Below are 18,597 nucleotides of genomic sequence, written 5' to 3' on the forward strand. Positions count from 1 at the left end.
CCTTTTCTTTCACTTCAGCATTCCTTAACCCTTAACATTACATCAACACTATAGTCAGAACAGGAGAGTATAGATCCATTCATGAATATTCATAACTTTATGAATATTCATGATGTTCTCAATTTTTCAGCTGTGCTCTTAGACAGTGAAGTCAGAATAGGGAACTTAGCATTTACAAAATAATTTTGATGTTGTCTCACAGAGTTGGAATCAATTTATCTTTTTTTTATTATTTTATTTTGTCAAGGAGAATATGAGGAGTTTTTGACTGAGGTCACTCATGGGTCACGAGCTCTATTAAAGAGCAACTCTGCCATGCTCAACTTTCCTAAGACTATAATCCTGGCCAAACTGGAACAGAAGAACTGCAAAAAATGCTAACCAAGACAAAATGGTAAATGATAAAAAAACCTCTTTTGACCAGCCAAAAAAGACAGGACAGTCACATGGACATGGTTTTGTCTAACAGATAGCCAAAACTGCATAGTATACAGATTATTTCATTTCTTGAAAATCTTTGGAAAAACAGGACTGAAGGCAGAAAGTCACTTGTGCCTGTGGTGATCTTAATAGTTTCTGCAAGCTTTAACAATGTATTGTGTATTGTACAGAATATACTATAGCACTAACAATAACAAGTAATATTAGATATGTAAATATTACAAGAATGAACATTTGCCAGATGTTGATCAGTCATTCATCCATTAGCTGCTGTTCAGCTAATAAGTTCTTTAAATATTTATCTTCACTTTCCTGTATTATTCATTTGCTTTCTATTATAACATGTATTGCTATTGATTTGTTTTTGATAAATTTATGAAATATGTTTTTGTAATTTTAACTTCTGCAGTGTCTGAAATATTTTTAGTAATTCTCAGCTCTACTGCTTTAAAGAATTCAAAGCTGGTAATATTAGTAAATTATCAACATAAGCTCAGTCTCCACCTCATTACTGTTTATGGACTTGTCACTTTAATGAAGTCCTTTAATGTTCCTTTTCACAAAGGAACAAATGAGTCCCTTGTTTTTATTCCCCTTTAATAAAACAGTGCCATGAGCTGAAGAACATGCATTACCTTTCCACGTGATCTTTGCAGGGGAGGTCAGTGGAGGACGCAAAGCTGAAGTTCATTATGTTCATTATGCAAAGCTGTTGTTTGGTACAGCCATAGTATAATAATACACTTAGATGTGGAGGCAAGGCAAAGCAAGGCAAGGAAATATATTCAGTGAGACCTAAGTTTTTGTAATCATTTTAGAAATTGCTTAATATTGTAACAAATGTAAACTCTCTGAGAACTTCTTAAAAACAACAGTGATATATTCCAGTCAAAGACATAGTAACTGTCATTTGTAAGATTGATCTCAACTTATAATGAAATAAAGTACTTAAGTGTAAACATTTTCTAAGTCAGTCTGAGGTAGTAATTTATTAACCCTGAAACAGTTGCCTACCTAGTCTATACTGTAATTTAATTATGACTAATTAGGCCTACTTCCATAGCTTTTGGCATACTTCCCCCTCCTTAATCTTTATAACTAACACAGCAAAATGAAACATTTGCTGTCAACATATTAAAACATGCTGTTTATATGTAAATGTTTGGCATGTTGTAATGAGTGAGGATGAGTGAGGGAACCATTGTTTATGCCAGATCAGACGAGTTGTTGAATTGCTGATTGACTTGGACCATGCTCACTTCCTGTGAGTTCTTCCGGGAATGTCGCTCTGTTTTTTTTTTAATCATTACAGAGAGTCTCCCCCCAGCTAGGTCCTTGGGCCCTTGCCTGCATGTACTGGTTTTCATTCCAAAATTTACAATTCTCAGAGTGTAATGAGCTGTTAATTGGTCTCTCATTTGAATGAGGAATTTACAATGATCTGCCCTCTAAGGCCATATTATGTCAGAAATATATATGTGCGCTTTGAAGACATGATATTCCATATTCATTCAAGGACTTGCTAATTAGCCGAATCATGTCTCAGACAAATTAATTCAGGCTTCACGAACCCAGAAATGGGCGGAGTTTTCATGTACCCACAGTGACTCACTGAGTCAGAACTGATCATGGTATTTTGGAAAGTTTTTGACTGAGTCGCATAAGTCAATGACAGACATGGACACAGTAACTCCTCTCAGGATGGAATTCATGAACCTTTTATTTTAATGCCCTGCATAAATGCTTAATGTGTAGACAACTGGTTACTGAAACTAATGTAAGGCCTATGGAAAATAAGGCCCTGTGGGACAAAGCATAGCAACCAGCCAGTCTGCATTCCGGGAAAATGAGGACACAATCATGTGAGCATGTTTTAGAAACCTTAATTAATCAAGAAAAACCAACACACAACCAGGACTAAGGACAAAGATTATGAAGCCTTGCCACAGGCTGTTCCTGTTCTTCTGTAATGATGAATGCAGAGACAAGATCTCCTTATGTACATACCAATCCTGTCACAAAGGTGAAATGAGGAGATCGGGTGTCAGGGGAGCGTCGGTACGATACATAATTTGTTAATTTTTCTGTTCCTCAGCTACAGCCGGGTTTCGCTGGCCTGCCTCTTCGACACATCCTACGTGAAGACGCTGTGGGTGAATGCACCTCCTCCAAATAATGCAACCTGCCACAGGGCCATTAACCAAACTCCAATGAGTTTTTTCACACCGCATACTATGTGCAGATGTTCAGACAGTGTGCACAGGAAGTTGTTTCAGGACCAAGATACATGAGCTTGTATTTGTATGAAACAACCCAGTGATTTCATACCATTTCTATTAATTCTTGAGCCCCATATAATGATAATGACTTGTTCCCTTAGTCATGCATCCCTTTGTTAAAGAAACTTTAATGCATTTGTACAATATCATCTGGACTGTTGTGAAGAGTTTTTATTTACGTTATTGCCATTTTGTATTATTATAATTTTTTAGTATTGTTATATTATTATTTTTTCTTGCATTGGATCCCTTTCCCTCGCAGTCTTTTATCCTCTTAGAGGGCTATAGCCAGCAGGAACCTCCTACCTTACTGTCCTTTTCACTTCATCATATTTTTGTCTTTTCAGATCAAATCAGTGTCCGTTCCCTTGTCGTATTAGCATCCATTACTGTGCTTTTTTCATAAACAACATGCATGATATTCTGTCCTTCAAAATATACATCACTGTGTATGCCCTTTCTAGGTCAACAAGATATTGACAAAATGCAACAGGGAAGCAGGAGTATATAACATTCTATATATAAAGAGTAACATACAGTACAGCATATCAGTGGTAACTGGTGAGCTGCAGAGAACAGGGAGCTGCAGGGAGACAGAGAACGTTATGCACCTTTGTTTGAGAACGTTCCAGTTTCTGTTTTCAGCTGTTTGGCGTGATCAACAATTGTGACAATTTCAATGAGGCTCATCCATTAGCACCTGATTACTTACTTCTTGATTGTATCTAATGTAACCATTGTGTACTTCGCACAGAATTCCTACTTTATAAATTATACACACACACACACACACACACACACACACACACCACCACCAACACCATCAACTTCTTCCAAATTTTTAACATCTCAATGCCAAATGCTGCTGACTTTGAGATCTCTGGATTTGGGGTGGGGTGGCAGATGGGATATTGTTGCAGCTTATGCAACAATCCTCCAAAGTAATAATAATCAATCATAACATAATCATAAAAACATGAGATTTTTAATCAGGATTTATTTTTGCTCCTACCAGTTCAGAAATGCAGTTAAGTCCTTGTCAAGATACTGATTAAGAGCACTTGAGTTTAGCTCTGTTCTGTTCAAAGCTTTTTGGTGTATTTAAAATAACTGATAGTACTGCAATCTGTCACCCACTTTTAATGGTAGATGTATTCTATGTAATTCAAGGTCAGTGTCTGCCCTGGGATTTTGGATGAGTTGGCAATGTTTTTTGTGTGTCTAAGTGCCACAAACAGTTGTTTATGTCATAAGAATTCATATTTCAGAGTACATGTCTCCCTTGTGCTTTTTGGCAGGTTATTACTTTTACAAGAAAGCTCATTTGAACAAAATCATCCATTGCAGCGGTGGAAAGCTGGGTAATTATTTTGTGATATAGCCCACAATGTTCCACTCCATTGCCGCTGTCCAATTTTGCCACAACCCGTAACAGCAAAGTGTGACTTTTCTATGCAGACAGACAGGTATCTGTAATCTTCAGCTGGCTGTAACACCACAGCAGGCCAAGACATCAGTTTGTCTGTGTACAAATTCAAAATGAGAACCATGAATCACTAGCTAAACTAATCCAATAAATCAACCAACACGGATATGACAATCAACAAGGTCAATAACTTATTTCCTGGGACCTGGACCCCAGGATATGAGAAAGCCATATCTGCAACTATTGCTGTATTTTCAAGTAGGTATGGAAGTGTGAAAATATATATCATGGAATGCTATAGGAATGGATCTGTCACGAGGCTCGGGCAAGGACTCAGGCTCAGACAGGAAGGCACGATGTAACACGAGTTTACTGAATCCAAGTCGAAAACCAAAAACAAAGTCAAAACAGGCACAGTCCAAAAAGCAGAGGAGTCACGGCAAACAAATCCAAAAGGCAAAATACAAACTCAAAGAAACAAGGACAGGCAGGGTTAGAAAACAGGCAGGCTAAACTGAACAAAGAATGGCTTGGTAACGAGACAGGAAAACTGCGACGAACTAGCAACGATAACACAACAACACAGGGTATATATAGGGAGAGTCTGATGAGGAGACGAGATGCAGGTGTGCGGGTAGGCAGGTGATCAGGCGGAGACAGGGCAGGGCCAGGGCGGAGAACAGGGCAGGGCTGGAACACAGGGGAAAACAGAAAACATGAACACATGGAGAGCGAAAACGAAGCCGGCTACGAAACCGCCGTACTGACAGGATCATGTAAAGCAGGTGAGCATGTTTTAAAAAAGTCTGTAAATTACTTGTCTTACTTCAACTTTTTTGTTGTTTAGCTATGTACTTAAGACCCTGGGCAAACGTCTCATCTAGTTTGTTTGTTGGGGGAGTGAGGAGGGACTGGAAGGCTGAAACTCCTTTAGCTGAGAGATAGGCCCATACAAATACACTGCAGCTCTCAGTAGGCAAAGATTGTGTCCAAATTGTATACAATCCTGTTGTTTACTGACATCTGATTCTATGTTGTCAAATTGCCAAGATATTAAAAAAGAGACGAATTGAAGTCCTTTCTGCAGTAAATGAGAGACCTGCTGGTGATGCAAAAAATGTATGCAGACTTTGTGCCACTATTGGGGTGCAAATTTTACTTTTACTGATAATGTATTTGATACAATGAAAATGACAAGCATCATGTATATGGCAAAATAAGCAGGAGGTGTCCATGTGGAGTTATTCAGAGGAAAATGAATATGGGTCAAATGGCTGTAATTTGCATTTTTTAGGTTGCACGGGTTAAGATGGATTGGTGGTACTAACTGACAGCTGGCAATATTTCTCCAGTGTGCATTCAGCACGCATAGGAAATGGCTGCATGGTTGCTGTTGTTGGTCTGTCATGTAGGACAACTTCTCTAATGAAGTTTGAATTCTAGGAAATACTTAATGCCTCCACAAATTAGCAAGGTATGGTCTGCATGTGTGTTCACCGATGAATATTAAACACAGACAAAGGTGTGGGAAGTTGTACATGCATAAAAGTCACGGAACAACGATGTAATTGCTAAATCTATGTTCTCCCAGGTATTATTCAACCTGTTGGCTGTTATTGTAGTAGTCTCCTTTGAGTGAACACTGAAGTAGCTTGAGCTAATGATACAAAGATGAAGCTGCATGAATGAAACAAAAAGTATGGGTGAAGATATAATGTGTTATTAGTGACTCATTGATCTGAAAAAGCTATAGAGGGATAAATCTTTGTGTTATATGAGTCAGTGACTGACGGATCCATCCATTATAGCATTCATGAAACCTCGCTCTTTCATCGCTAGACCTCAGCTCAGAGACCCTTTTGTTACCGCATTTTTTCAAACAGATTAATAACAGATCAGTATAACTATTAGATTATCCAAATGCTGTCAAGCAAAGTTGTCCTCCTATTGTTATGCATATCACTGGGACATTGTGATTTTTAATCTATGTAAAAAGAACAACTCCAGATTCAAAATTATTTTTTTGTTAGGGGCAAATATAGTTGCTTCATGTGGATAACTCAAAAAGAAAAATGAAAAATGGAAGAAGGCCGTAAAATTTAAAATATCTGTTGGTGACTCATTGAAGAACTATAGAAATGACATTTGATCGCAAAAGGTCATTTATCCAGTTTTGGTGATGATTAAGGCATGAACAAAATATTTATCAAGAAGCTGCCTTTAAAATTAGGACAATTGAAAGGCTTAAAAAATTCAAACCAACATCTCTTGCAGTTTAACCTAACAGCATCAAATGTATTCATGAATATAAAGAAAATTATATTTATTTTTAAACCTCTAACAAATGGTATGCACATTACTTTCATACACAGGAAAAGTTTTCTATCCCTTCTCAACTTGAGTAAGCCATCAGAAAAAGAGGGAGAAAGAAAAACATAATTTTGCTGGTGAAAAACATTCCATGGTTGTCTGTAATGTCATGGTTTATATATGATAATACAGGCAGCATCATTTTAGAAATCATGTTAGACAAGCAAAAAGCTCTTAGTCTGTGCATGGGGAAGCTGTTAAGTGGACAAAAAATAAATAAAAAATAATGTCCTGAAAAATCTTTCTAGCAATATGTTTCTATAAACTAAAGAGAGCAGGAGAGATAGCAAGCATCTTTACAGCCAGGACAGAGGTGAAAAAAAATACTAAGTGGATTTGACTGCTGGTTCCAATATCATACTGTACACTCAGACCATCACCCACGTTGAAGTTAAAACACTTCTCCTCACTTCTATTAATTGTGACAGGAGCTGTGGTAAAAAGCCTGCCCACAGGTTAATGTGAGAAAAAAAGATGAATTATTAACTTTCTACAATTAATATTTAAAAATAAAGTTAAGTCTCAGAATGAAAATAGTTATTGTTTAATAGAGTAAAGGATGTCATGGCAACTGATATTATTTTGGCCCTGCTCTTTTTAGAGGATACATTGTCGGCTTCAGCAGCATCTAAAAGATAGTGAGCAGTAGAATTTAATATGGAAGACTTTATGAAATATACAGTGGCTTCACATCATTATAGATTTATTAACTCTCCCAAAGTTGTCAGTGGAAGAGGGTATGAATGCATTCTAAGTGATGAGAGGAGTGTCCTCATAGCTGAAAAGAAAGAAAATGTCGCCTGCATTTTTGCAATAAATATGAAATGTCTTTCCTGTGAGTTTCTGTCTGGTCGCAGTATATTTCAGCAAGTAGCCATCTCTGCATGAAATTCTCATTGAATGTAAGAATTACTGTAAATCCTTAAATGAAAAATTATAGTGAAAGTTCTCAGCTTGACCTAAAGAGACAGTTTTCCCCTCAGGAGGGATGTTTTTCATTTTGAACAGCAGTTTGAATCTACAATTCCTATTCTATATTTTTCTCATGTTTCCTGTAATAACTGTTTAGCAATAATTTCATTCTTCATTCTTTTATTAATTTCACATATCATTCTGTGGAAATCTGAATGGTGCAAGTGGCTGAAACAGGATGGGATTTTTTGAAGTGGGCCCATATCTTAAACTCACTTACAGGACAACGATACACACTAATCTGAACATCTTTTAGAAATACAGTGTTACTATATGCTATAATATATATTACCATTGCTATGGTGGGACAGAATCTGAACCCGGACTTCCCCGAAAGTCCACATTGTAAGCCGTCTTGGAAAAAAGAGGTTAAATGGAGATTTAACACACTGAGTGTGAAGGCTAGTGAAACCTGAGAAATAATAATAAGCAACAGAAAGAAACAATACCCTTGGGTCAATATGTTGGAGGCTGGAGTATACCAGTGCATTGTTGGTCACTGTCTTGAGTATTCACAGCCAACAATTTCTGAGCCGGTATGACAGTAAAGCTCAATGCTTTCTCAGTGATTGGTGGTATGGCAGTCCACGAGTCACACCACCCTGCCAAGATGAAGACATAAAAGTTCCAGCTTCATCATTGTTTTCCTGCTGCCCATTCTACTGCATTAGAAACAGTCACAACAATGCATATCAGCTGCCTAATACTACCACCTTGGTGTAAAAGTGAAAGCATTGCAGTTTTTTATTTAGTTTAGTTTTGCTGTTTCGGTGACCATTGTTTTTAGCAATGGAAAATGTATGATAGTGGATAGACTGAATGCCTACCCTTAAAGACAAAATAACATTGCCATTGCATGAGCTCTTGGCCAATGTTTCTTTGAATTTGGGTCACTGCTCTGGTGCCCTATTCACAAGAAAAAGATGGTAGCTCTGCTGTAGAATAGTCGAGAGACGATGGGGCTTAGCCAGCTCTCCTCCAACTGACTGAATGCTGCTCTTGTAAAGGAAGTCAGCCATTTTACAATAAACTAAGAAGCATAAAATAAATCAATTAACTGAACAAAGGCAATAAACCAATAGGTATTGACATAAAGGCATCTCTCTACCATTTTTTAAATGTTTCATATGTACCTCTTTCAAACACAATACAATTATAAGAGATTTAAAAACAAACACAGGAAGCTCCCCCACAGTCACAGCCCATGTTGTTCAGCCCCATTTCCCGGTGCCCTCCCAACACTACAAATCCCATCAGACCCCAGCCCTAGGGTAGTTTGGCTGATGGAGTCTGTCCTGCTGGTGCCATTGAATGAACAGGTAAGCCATGTTCCCCCCGACCACAAACATTTAATTTACTTTAGTTGTTAAAAAGGTGCATATTGACACAAAATGTCCAAGATTTAGAAATTCTTAAACATCCAGTTGGCCACCCTGCATGTTAAGATATTTCTGCCTGTTTCCTTGTTTGTTTGGTTGAGGTCATGGTGTGGGTGCATTTGGGAGGAGGCAAACAAAGGAGTTGGTGAAATAAAATGTCTTTTCTTCCAACTTGGGAGTCTGTTTATGTTTGTCCAGCATATTCCTGTTCATTGTAAAAAGGTGAGGAATGGACCTCCAGTCCGTTACAAGCTCACTTGTTCATGTACCCGCAAAACTCATCAGAACATAGCATTTTACTGTTTCTTTAGAGGTGAAAGTCAAACCTAGAAAACACAGAATCAGATGCATCGTGCTAGAGAGATGCCACAGTATGTTATAAATATTTGCATTTAATAAATTACTTACCATGTAATAAGAACTGGAAATCTCTCAAATTGGCAAAGCAACAGTTTCTTTTAACTTTGGATACAGGTGAGAAATCATTTCTGTTTGCAACACTGATTTATCAATTTACTATTTAATTAATTACTCCAATGCTTTCCCATTTAGCAGTTTGCAAAGGTAATGCGTTATTTTTCCCAAGCAAATCCTGAGGTGCTTGATGCATTTCAAATTGATCTATTTATCTACGAAGTCATCTGTATCTTTATCTCATTTGTACTGCTTATCTATCCATCACTTATTGATCAATTTAATGATTATTTTGGATTATTTATACTGCAAGCTAATGTGAAGAAAAAGTACCTTGAAGAAAATCATATACAGCAAAAATCCACACTGTAGTGAGAATTGTGGAGAATGTCTTAGCAAACCGAAGAAATGCAGGTGGAGCCCCTCAGCCTGTCGCAAGCAAACTCTCAAATATGTGTTGCAATTGCGATGTGTTGCAGTTGAAGTCTCACCTGTTCAATACTTACTGAATTATCCAACAGACTGTATCATGAACTTCAACAGTGTTGCCCTTATGAACTTTCATTTACAACTGGAAGGTGGAGGCCTGAAAGATAAACTGCTAAAGGTAAGGTCGCAAACCAGTATAGTCTGTTATCATCATGCATCTAAGGTCTTGCATGAGAAAAGTAATGAGGAATGTCTGATATTCTGTCATGAGGGAGGTCCATGGTGAAGAATTCCAAGCCTGCCAAAGCTCCCTCTTTTAACTTGTTTATTGCATTCAGCTTTGCAGCTTCACAAATGAACACATTAAATGTTTTCCTCACAACGCAGGGAAAACATTAATCTATTTTGATTTACTCAAAGCTTTTCAGTCGGGGAACTTTCTTAATGTTGTCTCCTCTAATTATGATCATTTATACACTGCATTTTCTGCTAAATACGGCTTCTAATTTATTCCAAAGCCACGTTGTCACAATTTCATGCTTTGGAATACACATACAGACAAGATGGCATAATTCTGCACAACGAGCAGCAATTTCCAGGGCTCCCATTTGCATCTCAGGAAGTCAGGAAGCCTTTTTATTTCATTTCAGATTGCCCAGTCAAATGTGGCTATTATCCTGCAAGAATGAAAGCAAAATAAAGATACGTGTGTGTGTGTGTGTGTGTGTGTGTGTGTGTGTGTGTGTGTGTCTATGTGCCTATACACAGTAATTATATATGATAATAATAATACACAACAATTAAATAGCATATTCTCTTGCAAATAATATGCTGTAAGAGTTTGATATTTTCTCCCAGACAGAACAAGATTACCTTTTCCCTCTCTGTTGTAATGTGAAGTTATTTTTGACCAATGAAAATGTTATCCTAACTTAAAGTGACACTGACATTTGGATTACTCACATGTTGAAACTCAATTGTTATGTAATGTCCTATATTGTACCATACATGCATTCCTCTTGTTTGTACAGCAGCTGTGTAATGTCATCTGACAGACCATCTTTATGCGATTTGGATGATTCCACTACTGTCCTATTACGTTTCCTTTCTGCCGGTCATGTGCCACAAATACTTAGACTGTAAGTCTTTTCCAGGGGAAAGACACATGCCAGCCAAACGCTGGCCAAATATGCAGGCAGTCCCTGCTTTACGGTGATCCAGTTTGTGATGGTCTGTGATTATGGCATTAATAAAAATCCTCCCATTAAGTTTTTTATAGCTCAAATTTCCGATTTACAATAAGAGAGGCTGGGGAGTGGGGCTGAGAACAAGAAAAGTGTGAGGAAAAAAAAAATCCCATCAGGCGCCTGTCTTTTAGAATGTTCTTTCTTACTTTAGTTTGTCGCTTTGAAATGTATTATTTGGGAATAATATGAAATGGAAATTAAGGTTAAAGTTGAAAAAAAAAAAAAAAATCAAATAAAGCTCAAATATTATTATTTAATGGCATGTTTATTTTTAGTCAGTGGTATGAATTAGTATGGAGGCCACTGCATGAGGGGTTATCCATGCCATTATTAAAAACAGTGTGCTAGCTTGTGTACAAAATTCAATAACCCGAACCAAAGAAACAAATGACCCAAAAAAAAAAACAAATGATTATTTTCAGGCCAAAATGCCTTAGTATGCATTGTAGTTTATAACTCCCAGTGTCTCAACAAGGGCTTCATCACTTGTAGATGCAAAACAACCCCAAAACATAATAACCTCACTGCCATTTGTCACAGTGGCAGTGGCATTTTTGTTGCTTTTTAGTCAGAGAGTATTAGAGGGTTTGTCAGTACAGTAATACTACAGTCAATGCCACTACCTTGACTTTTAGAGTTAGTATTCATTATAGATGTAATATCAGATTGAGTAAGATGTCAAATAACCTAAGGGATACACAGTAAACATTGTAAACATACATGTTTCTGAACTCCACCTATAAAAATGGTTGAAAAGGTAGGCATTTTGATGTTTGCTATCTGATCACATTAATGGAAACTTGCTGTGGGCAGTGACTTAATCTGACACTGAAACATGCTGTTTAATCTATCTTTAAATCACTGTTTGTCCATTCTACAATGCAAATAATGTAGCCCAGAGAATATCTAAGATTAACCTCATAATTGAGGCTCAACCACAGATTTGAATGTCTTGACATTTAGGAGTAAAATGAAATACCGCTGGGATTCTGAAATCATATTTGGCCGACTATGGTCGTTTTTATTTCTGTAAGTGGTATTGAGCAGGTCCTGCCAAGCCTGTCTGAAAGCATGCCTGCCTATTTGAAAATGCACTGCGTTCCATACGTAGTTTTATCGAAGATCTTGGCATTGTCATGTTCCATAGTCTGCAATCTGAAAGTGTTTTCTTTCTTATTTAAAGGAGCACGACAATCCTGAAGGTCTAGTGTTTCCATTATTGGGAATAAATACACAAGCAACCCACTCTTGTGCCATTGTAAAATTGCAAGTGCTTTTAAATAATGAATCTTATGTCATTATACCATACATGAGAATGCTTTTATGCAGTCTAGAAGTGAACTCTGAAAATCAATGTTCTGTGTTCTAGGTTGCCCTCTTTTCTATTGTAATGTTATCATACACATGGCCTTCAACAAACAGCAGACATAAAGCCTGCTGTAAGTGATTGTGTAAACTGTATTTTTAAGGGTTGGTCAAAAAAGAACATCCCTAACCACTGTAGACACTCAGTACAGCACACTGCTTTTGGAGGTCATGTTTGTTGGTCCCGTATGAATTTACCTGTTATATATAGGAAAATAACGTACTAATGTATTCATTTTCAAAAAAAGGATGACTTATTTTGATGCATTTAGGTTGCAGATCAGTGTTTTCTGATGTTGCCTCATGTTGTTGGGGGGGGGGATTTGCTGACAACAAATTATGGACTAGTGTGTCCATTGCAATGAAATGGAAAATAGCTCCCTGTCAGAATTGTCAGTTATGGTTGTACAACCATTTATAGACGGTTGCTTGTTCAGCATTGGTTGGGCAGCTACCTGTATGAGTTACACCTCCTTCTCTGATGTCCAGTAGGGAACAACACATGACATGGCATGAGAGGCCGTCTCTGGGAGGGGTATAACACGTGCATACATGCAACGGTGACTTGCTTGACTAGGTTTTAGATGTCCTCCCCATGAACCCTGCCATCCCAGTGCTGGCTACATGCAGGATTAAAAGTGCAAGCACAAAGAAAGTGCAAAGTTAGATCCTTAAAACTGAACCCAAATGAAACTAGAGAGACACTGACATCCTCCATTAAATGGAGGATAACCTGCTGAAAGAGCACTTCTCCCTTCTCCCTGTATTTCTGAACCATGACAAAAAAAAAAAAAGTTACCGTGCACAAACCATAAAGTTTATACGCTGATAGATCCTTACTGTCTTCAAATGATCAGTTTAAAAAATTGTTTTTGCTTTTCTCGATAGGGTTTCATATTTCTCTTGCCACCATAACAAATCTCTGGCTGTGGTAGTAAGACACAGCAGAGAAGGACTTTTGTATGGGTGCGTCTCCTGCAGACCGGGGTGTCCCATCCTCGAAATGGACACTTTGATTCACAGGCACATTTTCCTTCCTCAATTACCCTCTACTGCAGCTCATTCATCGCAAGTTCTTAAGATCCTGCCTGTGCTGAAATACCCATCACCATTAAATGCCCTTTTTTTTTCGATTACGGCGACAGCATCCTTCGCGCGAAACACAATGAGTGCTTTTCTATTTTCAGACATAATGTGAGGGGCTGAGGATCATATTCACTGCATGACTGCATACAGAGGGGTCATCCATCCCCCCTGCAAGGGCAGCAATTAACACCCCGCACCTCGCGTTATTAGAGCGGGAGATGGAGGGGTCACCCAATGCCCTGACGTTAATTTTGCATCATCATTTTTTAATGTGTCACTCGCCATCATTATAAACACCTGTCATACGCTGAAAGGTTCAAACAGGATAAAAGGGACCCTTTTTCAAATGTATTTAATGACTCCAGGAGAAGGCCCCTCTATCTGTGACATGATGGTGGGTCTTTTGGGTTGCATACCGTGGGAGTGACATGTTCATACTTGTTTATTTAGTTGTGCGAACTGAAATATCAAAACATGGATAAGGATGAGCTTCTCTGTCTATTTCCTGGTGTGATTCTGACAATGTTTCAGATATTTTGGCTTCGTCCAAAAGGATAGGGGAATGTTGAAGGGAGGGGAATTATTTGGATGTCTGCCAAGGTAAATCTCTGATTCTAATTTGCTGACTAGCAACATGACAGACTCATATATTTTGCGAGTGCACAAATTATGCTTACGTGAAACTTTGCTGCATTAATGTCAACATTTCTCATTAATTTTCGGAATGACCTTGAACATCAGGGAAGTCTTGGCATCTGCCAGGTTCAGCATAAACATAGAGACAATTTTCTTGTAATGTTTGTCTTTTCACCACTACTGCTATTGAATGTACAATGGATTTATATTATAGGCTATACATTATTATGTGGATTTGTACCAGTTATTTTAGCCAATTCTTTGTCCCTCTCTTCTGGATAAATGCAAGCACACCAACGTGACTGGAGAAGGTTTGCATGCTTTGTATTTTGGATCAGCGCAGTGTACTTTAGCCTTAAAAGTTCAAAGATGTGTGGATCTGAGAATAATCCCAGCATTCAGCTGTCACTGGAAACTGTCCTCTTTGTTGTTAATATGCAACACAGCCCGGGTTTAATTCTGTTATGGCTGTTGTAACTACCCAGCAGGGAAGTGCCAAGCATCTGTCAGGATGGGATGTGACATTTCCTGTGACCGGTTCTGTGTTCTCACCTGGAATAAACTTCAACTCCCTCCTTATCTTCTCTGCTGGAGAATACAAATTTAAATAAAATAGAGATCCTTTTCTTGTAACTAAGGGAGGAATTTCTGGGGTTTAATTCACTGTGCTTATAAGCATAGCATTTTTTTCTGCCTGAAGGCCTATAACATAATATCATTCTGCTTCACTTTGTTAATGTTGGAATTTTTAACAACTTTCACATATATAAGTAGGCTTTTTTGTAATTTCTCAAGGCAGTCAGTAATATACACATTTTTGTAATTCAGATACTGTAAAAGAGATTCTGATCTGTTTTAATCTACTGTTATTTTGTGAGTATGCCCTTCTTACAGAGCAAAAAGGGAGGGCACACGTTAAAGACCTAATTATACTGTTAGAAACCACAAAATGAAATTGTTAGTAATAATGATCGTTGTTATTTTTAATTGCTGATAAAGAGATTAAACAAGCAATAAGCTAATCAAAAATTCAGTCTTGGCTGGTAATGTACCAGTTTTGTCAGAATGATATTAAACTGCTAATGTATGAATGTCTATCTTAGAACATACATTAATAAAAAATAATAATCTCAACATAAATGAACCATATTTTTAGAAAAATGATTTACAAATAATTTCTCATCATAAAACTGGAAGTTTATTTACTTCATGTCATGAATGGTACATTGAAGTGTGAATTCCACATGGCAAGCATTCTGGCAACACAGCCACATTCTGTAATACAGTCTGCATGTAAGATAGCTACTTCATATGTATTTACCAAATCAATTGGTTATTCATAGTTAATCTGTAATTCAGATTGTCACACAGCCTAATTAGCACTCTACACATTTTTCTGTTCTTGAGAGAGAAACAATGTCATTGCAAAACTGGATATAAGGTTTCTAATTTCACTGATTTGAAAACACAAAACTGTATGACCTTCACTCAGCTAATAAGCACTGTTGGCGTTGGTATTCTTCCTATCATCTTATGTGGAAACTGACACTGTCTGAGGAGCAAATCAAGAATCAAGACCAGCGATGAATGCCACCAATTGCAGAAACACCCTTCTGTAATTGTATTCCAATTGTATTCTTTGTGGTTGACCAATGCTGGCTTCAGCTTTTCATCCATTGTTGGAATAGTGCTTTTAACTCTCCATCCCAAAATAAGGAGAAGAAAGGAGAATTTGACAGTGAGTGCTAGAGCTCAGCACCAGAACAGTGCTGTGTAGGCATCTGGCTTCTGTAAAATCCATTCAGCTGTCTGCAAAGCTCTTTCATCAGCCCTGTTTGCCTGTGGATGGTGAGGATAATATGGTGGAAGTCCTATTTCCTACTGAACTCATAAAACTTAGCAAAAATTAACTGTGTGCCATCATTTGTCACACATTCCTTGGAAATCCTTGATTCTGAACACGCTCTTCAGGTAAATGATCACCTGTTGCCTGGAAATCCCTGAGAGTGAGCTATTTCTGTGTCCACTGAATAGAAGTCCGCTAGCGCCAGGTATTTTTGGCCGTTTCATTCTGCTGAGGACCTGGTGGCAGTGGCGTTGTCATCAAAGGCTCTTTAGTCTAGCTGGCTTCTTCACTCTACAGAATCCACATAATGTCACTTTAGGGTTGTGTTCGTGGCATGTTCAATTAACCTTTGATCGAACAAAACTTCCAGACACTGTCAAGTAACAACCCACTTTCTCTCTTTCTTTTTTGTTCAGTGCTTGGAAGAAGTAAAACAATTTAATGACTGGACCTGCTCTCTCTCAAAAAAAAAAAAAATAATAATAAAAAAAAACAGCTCAACATCTACCACTCCAGTATGGCAAAGCATTATCTTCAAACCTTAAGAGACTAAAATTAACTTTGCAGTCAACCTCATAACCTGCAAACAATATTGCTCCAGAGATGCACTGCACAATATGCGTTCTGAGGATGTAACTGTTGCTCGCAGAGGTTGTTGTTTGTCTTTGTAATTTCTTTAACTACATATTGTTCCAAAGAGATTATTGTCCTATCTTTGCTATTTAAATAAGAAATGGATAAAGTACCAACAACTCATTACATCCTCAAGATATGTAGGAAGGCCCTACTATACTTAATATCCATAACTGAGCACATCTAATGGGACTGATTTTCCACCACTGTAAATAGAACCCAAAGTATGTATTTTATGTATTTATGCATTAGAATAACAATTAAGAGTAAACTTTTAGTTAAGTTAGCAGTTCACCAAACTAAATTTATAACCTGATATATCCTGATAACATCAGAGCTTCATCTCCTTTTTAAAGATCTAAAGCATTGCATGTTCTGTGTATAATCTACATTTGTTAATAAAAAGTTATTTGTGTTTATTTATGTAGATTATTCTCTATTCATTCTAAGTTGTGCTCTGTTAACACTTGTCCGTCAAGAGTTTCCTCTAAATGATTTTGATTATGTGAAATCATTAAACTTGTGCCTTTTAATAAAGGGGGAAAACTGAATATTTAAATACCCCATTGTCACCTACACTACATCAGCTTCTTTGTAATGTCCATACTGATTCCTGACCTCCATAGAGACATCCTCACTTTCAGGATAGTTAGTCTAGCCTTGTTGAGCTTTATGAATCTTGCCCAGGGTCGCTTTCTACAGAGCAGCTGTACTGTCTGCTATAGTCAGTATTCTTTCTACAGCATGGAACCCTTTCAGTTAGTATGGAACCTGCCTTATTTTTTTGTTCAGCACTCTGTGTAAATCAGGTTATCGTCTGGAGCACTTTATCTGCAACTGTGACTCTTTTGATGGTATCATGATTGTGCTCAGATGTGGGTCTACTAATCATCACTGCTTACATATTTTCTTTTGCCACGGCTGCAGTGTCTGCAGGTGAAGTCTGTAAACCAATTTCCAGATAATGGGTCTACTGCCACAACCCTATGAATGCTGTAATGCCTTCACACTGGATTACATGAGGTTCATTAGCAGATGTTGGCATCTCGGAGGTGCTTCAGCCAGATCATAAGCACTGATCAGGAGTACAAGGAGTTCATGGTTCACTTGGATATAGAACCTCTCTATGTGTTGCAGGTAGAGAGCAAACTATTCACATGCCCAGACTAGTGCCAAGCAATTGTTTTGAGTCTGTGCATATGTCTCTAACTGTCTCTTTTCATTTTGAAGTTTCAGATACGTTGCTCCGTGAGACCACCACAGATTTGTTTGGATCATGGTGTCCCAGTGCTGAAGCTCAATGCTTGTTCCTGGGCACCACCCCATATCTTCTCTTTTTTCCAGAGCTCAAAGATGTTTTTGAGTATATAGGAAAACTACGGCAGACTTTTAGCTAAGTAGTTAGCCAAACCTAACATTTGGGAAAACTCTGTGACATTTGCCAAACTGGACAGCCCTATTAGAGTTTGCTGGCGCCCAGACAGCTTTGGCACTACGTCTTCTGATGCCAGCCACATGAATCTCTTTTGTTTCACTGCTTGTTTGAGATTCTTCAGGTCAACACATATCTTCATTTTCCTGCTCTTTTTTTTTTTAAATTACTGTTAACATGGGCGAGCGCCAGCCTGTGGGCTGTGCTACCACTCAAATTATACTTAACAACTGCATCTATTTCTTTGTTCACTTTGGAAAGGATTTGGAAAGCTGCTGTACGCAGCATGTTAGAATGGAAAGCATGCATGCGCTTTCATGATTCGCATTTCTCCTAGACACAAAACGCTCATCAAACATCCCAATTACGTTGACGCAGACATGTGTTTGTGCTTCACTGGTGATCGCAAATGTGACAGAAATTGCGTCTGGTCTGGATCTCTACCCATCACATAAAGGAAGTAATTCACTTGTACCTTGCCTTCCTCTTTGTTGAGATTTGTAGCAGTGCAAAACTAGTTAGCTGTTTCTACATGGGCCACATGGGGGGGGGGGGGGGTGGACGACAACTGTAATTGAAAAGGTTTAATGACCTGATTAGGTTTCCTCAATTATCCTGCCACTGTTGTTAGACATAGCTTAT

The sequence above is a fragment of the Megalops cyprinoides genome, chromosome 16 (assembly GCF_013368585.1).
Source record: "Megalops cyprinoides isolate fMegCyp1 chromosome 16, fMegCyp1.pri, whole genome shotgun sequence".
NCBI lineage: Eukaryota > Metazoa > Chordata > Actinopteri > Elopiformes > Megalopidae > Megalops > Megalops cyprinoides.